The sequence below is a fragment of the Ornithorhynchus anatinus genome, chromosome 2 (assembly GCF_004115215.2).
Source record: "Ornithorhynchus anatinus isolate Pmale09 chromosome 2, mOrnAna1.pri.v4, whole genome shotgun sequence".
In the NCBI taxonomy this organism is placed as follows: domain Eukaryota; kingdom Metazoa; phylum Chordata; class Mammalia; order Monotremata; family Ornithorhynchidae; genus Ornithorhynchus; species Ornithorhynchus anatinus.
The window spans coordinates 138,633,938-138,643,937 of NC_041729.1; the positions used below are offsets into that span (position 1 = coordinate 138,633,938).

Consider the following 10,000-nt stretch of genomic DNA (forward strand, 5'->3'; position numbering starts at 1 on the left):
GATTACTCCTAGACATGCAGCTAGTTAGTCAATCAATCAGTGGTATTTATGAGCGCTTACTGTGTGCAGAGCACAGTACTAAGCACTGTTTAGTGTCCTACAGGAAAAGTCATTCTCTATTTTGCTGATTCTGAAAGTCTGGATAGCAGCACCACAGGTGGCACTGACTCTGGTTCAGGAGCTGCAACTGGGATAGGGGTTGAATATCAGTGAGACAGGGCTTTCAGTTTCTTGTCTTTTGTTTCTGGATGACCAGAAGTGGCTGGTGAGCTTGGGCCCAGGGCTGGGAGTTTCGGAAGAAACCATTTGGAGGTAAGAGCCCAGGTGGAACAGAGAGTCATACTCTTCTGGTTTTCAGGAGGCTGAATGACAGTTTAAAATCCTAAGGCTGTCAGATACTGGCCTAGGAGGAAGAAGGGGGTGGTTCATTTGTGACGAGGCCTCTAGACCTAGTGTTAAGGCTGTTTGTTATGTGATCACTATCTATTTACTTAGTGCTTATGATGTGCCAAGCTCTGGGGCCAATATGATGTTAGGAGCCTAGACACAGTCCCTGTACCATATGGGCATAAGGCTATCTTTGCCCATATTAAAGATAAAGACAGTGAAGTCCAGAGTGGTTAAATAACTTTTCCAAGGTCACACAGTAGGCCAGGAAAAGTTAGAACTCTAACCTGGGTCTCCTGACTGCCAGTCAAATGGTGTTTCCACTTGTACACACCAGCTCCCCATGCTTGTTAGATGCTAATAGTAATAATCATTATTATGACACTTGCTGACATTTGTTATATGCTTACTATACGCCAAGCCCTGCACAAGATATGATGTAGTCAGATAAAACCTGGTCCCTGTCTCTCCTGGAGTTTCCAATCTAAGGAGAAGAGATAATTACTTAATCCCTGTCAATTACTTAATCCCTTGATAATTACTTAATCAAGGTCACACAGCAGGTCAGTGAGAGACCTGGAATTAGAACTCAGGCTTCTTGATGCCCAGTCCTATGCTTTTTCCCCTAAGCCACACTGTTTCCCATAGTCTCTGCTATTTTCTGTGTCTTACCTACTTTTTAAGTCAACTCCAAAGCTTTAGGAAAATATTTTTGCTCCTGTTTTTTTTTAATACATCAAAAGCACCCTGTGTGTGTTCATTCATTCATTTAGTTATATTTATTGAGCACTTACTATATGTGAAGCACTGTACTAAGCATTTGGGACAATACGATACATCATTAAACAAACACATTCCCTACCCACATGAATTTAGTCTGTTTGTTAAGCGTTTATTATTTGCTAGACACTGTCATCAGCACTGGAGTAGATACAGCTAATCAGGGTGGACTGTGTCTTACATGGGGCTCATAGTCTCAATTCCCATGTTGCAGATGAGGTAACTGATGAGGTAACTGATGAGGTAACTGAGGCCCAGAGAAATGTCTTGCCCATGGTCACACAGCAGACAAGTGGCAGAGGCAGAATTAGAAGCCAGGTCCTTCTGACTCCCAGGCCTGGACTCTATCCAGTAGAACATGCTGCTTCTCTTCAAAGTTGTTCCCTAAGGCCATCTTCTCTGAAGGTGAAGTGCCTTCACCTTCCTGTTGATGTCATACCAACAACCCCTTTAGCTTTTTCTACTGCTCTGCTGAATGAATCTATTTGTAACTCTCACCTATGTCGATTGTCTTACTCTTAGTGAAATGTCTATTGTTTTCCTCATTCGACTGTAAAATCCTTGAGGGCAGAGATTAGGTTTTACTTCCTTTACCTCTTTCCCAGATGCCAGGCCTAATGCTCTGCACCCAGGGACAGCTTGGTCACATATCTCCTCCCAAACAAAGAGGTAGTAAGGGAAAAATCTATGGCCAAGACCTCCTAAAACCGTGCAACTTCCTTTTTCAGCACATTATCCTACCTTTGGATCGTGTGTCCAGTCTAATCTAGCTAATCTGATGATTGGCAAGCAGCTTGTGGGCTCATCTACCACAGGTTGAAGGGCTCTGATACCTTATTATTGTAGCACTTGTTAGTCAATGACGATATGCCAGACCCTGTTCTAAGCTCTGAGGGAGATATAAGACGATGGGGTTAGACATAGTTCCTGTCCCACAAAGGGCTCACAATCTTAATCTACAGGTTGGAAATAACCCCTGCTCAATGAGTTTTTAAAGTCTAAATAGGAGGAGGATTAAGTGTTGAAATCCCTTTATCCAGAAGAGGAAACTGTGAGAGAGGGAAAGTAAGCTATTTGCATAAACTCCTGCAGCAAGTGTCAGAGATGAGATTAGATTCTCGCTCTCCACTAGGCCACATTACTTTCTTGAGGTGAAGGACCTTCTTCAGAAGAGGAGTCCAAGAAATGAGGAGGCTAACAGTGATGTTTGATGCATGGTCCAGAGCTCCTTGGCATGTGCCAGGAAGAAAATGCATGTATCTTTTGTGTAAATGGATTTTTTTGGAAAATATTTGCATTTGAGTTGTAAAATCATCCTGTTGGCTGTTTCTTGACTTCATCGTTACTAAACTGTATTTGTCAACATTATCAATCAACAAATGCTAATGACTGATTATCTGGAACTGGAGATTACTCCTAGACATATGACTAGGTAATTAGTTAACCAGTTGAAAGCATTTATCAAACTCTTACTGAGTCCTTACTCTTCTGTACTTCCTGTACTAAACACTGTCCAGGGTTTGGAAGGAGAAGTTATTAGCCATCTTGCCAGCTTTGAAGGTCTGGATAGAAGCACTAGAGGCGGCACCAGTTTCGGTTCAGGGGCTGCCTTGGAGGTAAGGATTGAATAGATATCAGGCAGTGTGGTCAGCCTTTTCTTTTGTTTTGGGATGAGTGAAGGTGGCTGGGGAATTTGGGCCCAAGACGTGGGAAGTCAGGAGAAACCATCTGGAGTTGGGAGAACAAATGAAACAGAGAGCAATACTTGGCCAGTTTGGGCATACTGAGCTCAGACAGTTTAGACAACTAAGACGATCAGACACTAGCATAAGATGTGGGAGCGGGAGCATTCATTTGTGACCAGAATTGATTTTATGCCCTTTGGATCTAGTTTTGAGATTATTTTATTATGTGATTACTGTGGCATTTACTATGTGCTTAACATTTGTAAGCCCTGGGGTAAATACCGGGTTATGAGATAGGATCCAATCTCTGTCCCACACAGGCATAACACTACCACGTCCCACATTATATATGAGGAACTTGAGGTCCAGAGAGGTTAAATAACTTTTACAAGGTCGCACAGTTGGCCAGCTAAAGATGGGACTCAAACCTGGGTCTCCTGACTCCAAACTTGAGCTATTTCCATTCAGTCTTACCAGCTCCAAACGCTTCTTAGATGTTAAGCATATTTATTATAATTATGACTGTTATGTGCTTACTATGTGCCAAGCCCTGTGGTAGATGCGATATAATCTGATAAGACATGGTCCTTGTCTCTACTGTGGCTCTCAGTCTAAGGGAGAAGAGATAATAATTTAATCCCCATTTTAAGGATGAGGAAACTGAGGCACAGAGAAGTCAAGTGACTTGCTCAAGGCAAATGGCAGACCCAGGTTTAGAACCCAGGTCTCTTGATGCTCAATAATAATATGGAGCCAGGATTAGCTGATTCCCAGGCCCATGCTTTTTCCACTAAACCACACCCCTTCTCTCTCATCATCATCACCACCATCATCAGTCTTGACATATCTTCTGTGTACATATCACATGCTTGGGAGCTCACAATGAAAATAGAAAATATGGTCCCTGTCTTTGAGGAGCTCACAATTAAATGGGAGAAACAGGCAAACACTGATATCATATCACGTAGTGGGGACAAGAGGGAAATATAGTGCTAAATTGTCTTGTCTTATGCAGTCGAGTTGATTCCGACCTATAGTGACACCACAGACACATCTTCCCCAGAACGTACCGCTTTCCATCTGCAATCGTTCTGGTAGTGTATCCATAGTTTTCTTTGTAAAAATACGGTAGTGGTTTACACTGCCACCTTCCACATGGTAAACTCGAGTCTCCGCCCTTGACTCTCTCCCATATTGCTGCTGCCCAGCATGGGTGAGTTTTGACTTGTAGCAGATTGCCTTCTACTCGTTAGCCACTGCCCAAGCTGGGAAAGGAATGGTGAGGCCTCTGCTTGACTGTCCCTCCCATAGCCGAGACTGGTAGAGTACTGGAAACTCTTTGAGGACAGGAATCATTTCTACAAACTCTTCTGTATTTACCTAACGCTTAGTGCAGTGCTCTGTCCATAGTGCTCAATGAATACCATTGATTTGACTGATTGATTTCTCTGGAGAATAAGAAATATGTAGTGGGTACAGAACATGGAGTTATTTACATTTAAAAGCTTGTCAATTTCGTGTCACACCAAAGTATCCCTCAACAGTGTAGAAAGACTTAGCAGGGTATCCTGTCACAACCTTCAGCCAAATTAAGATTATTATTCCATAATATGGCAAACTGTCTATTGGTTCCTCTCTTGGGGTAAGATTGGCAGCATCTCATTCCCTGGCAATGTGCTGGTATTTATGGATGTCTCCCTGATAAATTTTCTAGCTGGAGCATCCAAGTCCCAGTATTGGTTGGTGCTTAAATCTAGGAATCTCCTGTTATGTCCTATTCCTCTGGGCATCCAACTGGGTAACACTCTGGGATATATTGTGAGGCTGCACATATGTGATTCATCCTGATGCTACTATACTATACTATAGGATGCAGCATGGTGTAGTGGATAGAGCACAAGCCTAGGAGTCAGAAGGTCATGGGTTCTAATCCCGGAGCCACCACTGTTTGCTGTGTGACCTTGGGCAAGTGACTTCACTTCCCTGTGCCTCACTTTCCTCATATGTAAAATAAGGATTGAGACTGTGAGCCCTAAGTGGGGCAGGGATTGCGTCCAACCTGATTTGCTTGTATTCTCCCCAGCACATAGTACAGTCCCTGGCACATAGTAAACACTTAACAAATACATAATCATAATAATAATAATTATAGTACTACCAGACAACTTCACATGGCTTTGCACTGTGGGAACAGAACAAGTGATAATTCAGGGCTGCAAGGCAAGGGACAGAAAACCTGTAGGCAACAAAGCTGTGGGGAAACACAATTGCGATGCATGGTTGATTTTAGTTCTTCCCTCTTTCCTGGGATTAGCCAGATAATGCTAATTATAATAATAATTGTTTTTGTCTGTCTCCCCCAATTAGACTCTAAGCCCATCAATGGGCAGGGACTGTCTCTGTTGCCGATTTGTACATTACAAGCACTTAGTACAGTGGTCTGCGCATAGTAAGCGCTCAGTAAATACTATTGAATGAATGAATAATAATAATGGTATTTGTAAAGCGGCTACTATGTGTCAAGCACTGTTCTAAGTGCTGGGATAGATACAAGGTAATCCGTTGTCCCACATGGGGCTCACAGTTCTAATCCCCATTTTACAGATGAGGTAACTGAGGCACAGAGAAGTGAAGTGACTTGCCCAAAGTCACACAGCTAATAAGAGGCGGAGCTAGAATTAGAACCCATGTCCTCTGACTCCCAAGCCCGTGAACTTTCCACTGAGTCACTCTGCTTTGTCCAGGACTTTTCTCTACAATTCTGGAGAGAATCTGGGTTCCAGAAGGGGGACACAGAGGAGATCATTTTTTTCTGTGACGGCACTCCGAGCTTAGACTTTGGACTTTTGTACTCTCCCAAGCGTTTAGCACAGTGTTCTGCACTCAGTAAATGCTCAGTTAATGCCACTGATGATTGAGTGATCGATTGACTCATTGATGGATTGACTGGAAAATCCTATTTGGTCTGCAGGCCCAGAACTACTGCAAGGATCATGTTGGAATGACTCCCTGGGGATTCCACAAAGATGACGTTATCTGATCCATTCTCAGTCAAGCATCATTATTGTTATAGTTCTTTGAAGGATTTGTTTCTGGATTGATGTAGCATCTTTTCTAAAGAGAAATCACAAAAAATATTACTGGGAAAAACAAACTGATTCTACTTGAATAGGCAAGCAAAAATGTATTTACTTTAGTCCATGATAAATGAAACAAGGAGAATGGAGTCTCTTCCAGTAATGTCCATGGACAATAGAAATAACAACAACACTCAATCCCACCCCTCCTCCTTTCTCCTGCTAGGGGAACCAGGGCTGGAAGCTGCACACAACTGACTGGGTTTCCCCTTCTGTGCCATGTACCTGATCACTCTCATGAGTAACTGCACCATCCTGTCCGTGATCAAGATCAAGCAGAGCCTCCACCAACCCATGTTCTACTTCCCGGCCATGCTTGCACCATTGATCTGGGCTTGTCCTCAGTCACCATCCCCAAGATGTTGGGCATTTTCTGGCTCCACCTGCGGGGGATCAGCTTTGGGGGCTGCCTCACCCAGATGTTCTTCATCCACATGTTCACCGGAATGGAGAGCACGGTGCTCGTGGCCATTGGTTACGACCGCTATGTGGCCATCTGCAAGCCTCTCTACTACTGCACTATCCTCACCAATAAATCCATTAGGGTATTCTTAGGATTAGTTGTCCTGGCGAATTGCTCTCTGATGATTGTTTTCCTCTTGAGGTTGCCCTGCTGTGGGCACCGAATCATCCCCCACACCTATTGTGAGCACATGGGCCTTGCCCGGTTGGCATGTGCAAGTATCAAACTGAACATCTTTTATGGTTTATGTGTCATCTGCCTTTTTCTTTTGGACATACTGCTGATCTTCATCTCTTACATGAGGATCCTCCACACCGTCTTCAGACTCTCCTCCCAGGACGCACGACTCAAAGCTATAAACACTTGCATCTCCCACATCTGTGTCATGCTGGCCTTCTTCACTCCAGTCCTCTTCTCCTTCTTTACCCACCACTTTGGACACAACAAAATCCACGGCTACATCCACATCCTCCTGGCCAACCTGTACGTGGTCATCCCGCCTGCCCTCAACCCCATCATCTAAGGGGTGAGGACCAAGCAGATCTGTGAATGTGTAGCCAGCATTTTCACAAAGAAACCATCATTATGATCAGAACAATCGGGAAAAAGTCCATCTGATCATTCCCTCCTGGTTTCCATAGTGCAAATAGAAGCTAATAATATATTTAGGGATTGGCACCAGGTAACTCATTTTTTGAATTTGATGAAGGCACTGCTAGTAGTAAAGAACTCTCTGTGGAGTGGAGGTGTCTGAAAAAAACCTATGTTGGCAAAATCTACAGGAAGGAAGGTGGTAGACCAGCCATCTCAAATCAAATTTGTGATGGTAGCATTTTCCTAGTCCTGGGTTTATGCCATAGAATTTCCTCACACTGAACACGTCCAAGTTTTGGTAACTCACCACTCGCAACCTTACACCCTACTTTATGGAGTATTTCCTGCTAAGACTATCCCCAAATTGAAAATCTTTTACTGTCACTACTGAGCAATTTGAAAACTTACCCTAAAATCAGGTATGGAATCAATTAGGATTCAGCTGTCCAACCCAGTGCTATGGTAGAAAAGTCAGCAGCCTTATCAGGTTTCTGCCCCCTGCCCTAAAGAAGAACATAGATACCTAGAACACAAGACCCATAGATATTTCTTTTTTATTAAAGTAGTTTCCACAAACTAAAGGTAGGCTTGAAAATTAGCTAAGAGGATTAATCAATAGTGAGCACTGAGAAAATATGAATAGTAGAAATTCTAAGCAAGATCAGCCACAGCTCAAAGGAGCACAACAGAAAATCCAGGAACAAAAAGCAATATTTCTCTACTTAAGGCTCCATCCTCAACTCATTTTTCACAGCTGGGAATACCACACAGTTTACACTGCCCATCCATTTTCAGAGGAGGCCTTTTCTCTAAGCTCTGCCTAGTCAAGGACAGAAGCTTTTCATCTGCCTCTATTCCATCCTTTCTCTAATCCTGATCCTGCACCCAGTTCCCATGCTCCATCATTGCAGGTACCTGCCATTTTCTCCTAACTCCTTTATCGAAACAGACAACAATTTGGAGCTTGTAAAATAGCAAATCACTTTCCTTTAGGGGATCCTTGATGGAAGCTTAGACCTTATCAATCATTTGTAACTATTGCATGCTCACTGTGTGTACAGCACATTGTAATGTATCTGTTATCTTGTTATATTGTATTCTCGCAAGCACTTAATACAGTGCTCTGCACATACTAAGCGCTCAGAAAATGTGATTGACTGAATGGCTGGCTGACTGACTAAACACTGTGCAAAGCACATGAGAGAATACAACATAATGTCGGTAGACACATTTCCTGCCCATTCCAGCCTGCACACTTGGTTCCTCTAATGCCAACCTTTTCACTCTACCTCAGTATCACCTATCTCACTGCTGACTCCTTGCCCACGTCTTACTGGAACACCTGGCCTGGAACAACCTCCCTCCTCAAATCTGACAGGCAATTACTTTCCCCCCTTTTAAAACATTATTGAAGGCACATATCTTCCAAGAGGCCTTCCCAGGCTAAGGCCCACTTTTCCTTATCTCCTTCTCCATTCTGCATTGCACTGACTTGCTCTCTTTGCTATTCCCCCCTCCCAGCCCCACAGCACTTATGTACGTATCTGTAATTATTTATTTGTATTGATATCTGTCTCCCCACCTCAAGACTGTAAGCTTGTTGGGGGCAGGGAATATTTCTGTTTATTCTTGTATTGTACCCTCCCAAGCGTTTAGTATAGTGTTCTGTGCACAGTAAGTGCTCAATTAATATAACAGACTGAATGAATGAAATTACAGTCTACAGGGGAAGACAGACATTAATCTAAGTAAGTAATTGAAATTACAGATGTACACATAATAATAATGCTGGTATTTGTTAAGCATTTACTATGTGCCAAGCACTGTTCTAAGTGCTGGGGTAAATATAAGGTAATTAGGTTGTCCCATATGGGGCTCACAGTCTTACTCCCCATTTTACAGATGAGGTAGCTGAGTCACAGAGAAGCTAAGTAGTTGCCCAAGGTCACAGAGCAGACAAGTGGCAGGGCCAGGATTAGAACCCAAGTTCTCTGAGCATCCCCTGAACCCCAGCCCACGTTCTTGCCACTAAGCCATGCTGCTTCTCTTAGCTGGGGAAGATCTTTATAAGGGAAGGCCGTGATCTTGGGGTTACCTCCAAAAATAGTTAGTTGTAGTAGTAATAGTCGTAGTAGCTGCAGCAGTCATAGTAATGGTATTTATGAAATTCCTACTGCATACATTGCACTGCATTATGTACAGGGGCATGTACAACACAAGTAAAACATGCATTTCTTGTCCACAAAAAGCTTACAATCTACTGGGGAGGCAGATGTATACGATTTACACAAATAAGGGAAATGATGGAAAGAAGAAGGGTCTGTTGTCAACAGCCACCCCAACCCTCCAAAATGTACAGTGCTCCTGTCAGAGATACGCCCACCCCTTCCCGCCAAAAAAGGGAAAGAACCTTCTCATCATTCTGGTATAATTACCAATCCAAAGAAATGGCATGGCAAGAGGTCCACAACAATGCAGTTAACTGGCTCGCCTTTATACTGGTCCAGGGATCAATGGACTCTGACCCACAGAGCAAAGATAATTGTCCCCTGGACCCCTTTTATACCCTCCAACACTCCTCTGCCTCTCCCTAGTTCTGCCCTGAAAGTGGGCTTCCTCACTTCGGACATCAGCCCAGTGGTCTGGGGAGTTCCATCACCTTGCCCCCTCCTACCTCACCTCCCTTCTCTCCTTCTACTGCCCATCCTGTATACTCTTCTCCTCTGCCGCTCACCTCCTCACGGTCCCTCGTTGGCACCTCTCCCGCCATCAACCCCTGACCTACATCCTACCGCTGTCCTGGAATGCCCTCCCTCCTCACATCTGCCAAACTAACTCTCTTCCCCCTCTTCAAAGCCCTTCTGAGAGCTCACCTCCTCCAGGAGGCCTTCCCAGACTGAACCCCCCTTTCCCTCTGCTTCTTCTCCCCTCCCCATTCCCCCTTCTCCTGTCCT

The 10,000-nt window shown here is 43.9% G+C and overlaps 1 pseudogene; it reads left to right on the top strand.

The window, feature by feature from the left end:
• Positions 1 to 6,171: 6,171 nt before the first annotated feature.
• LOC100085884 lies at positions 6,172 to 6,975 on the top strand (annotated as a pseudogene).
• The last annotated feature ends 3,025 nt before the right edge of the window (positions 6,976 to 10,000 follow it).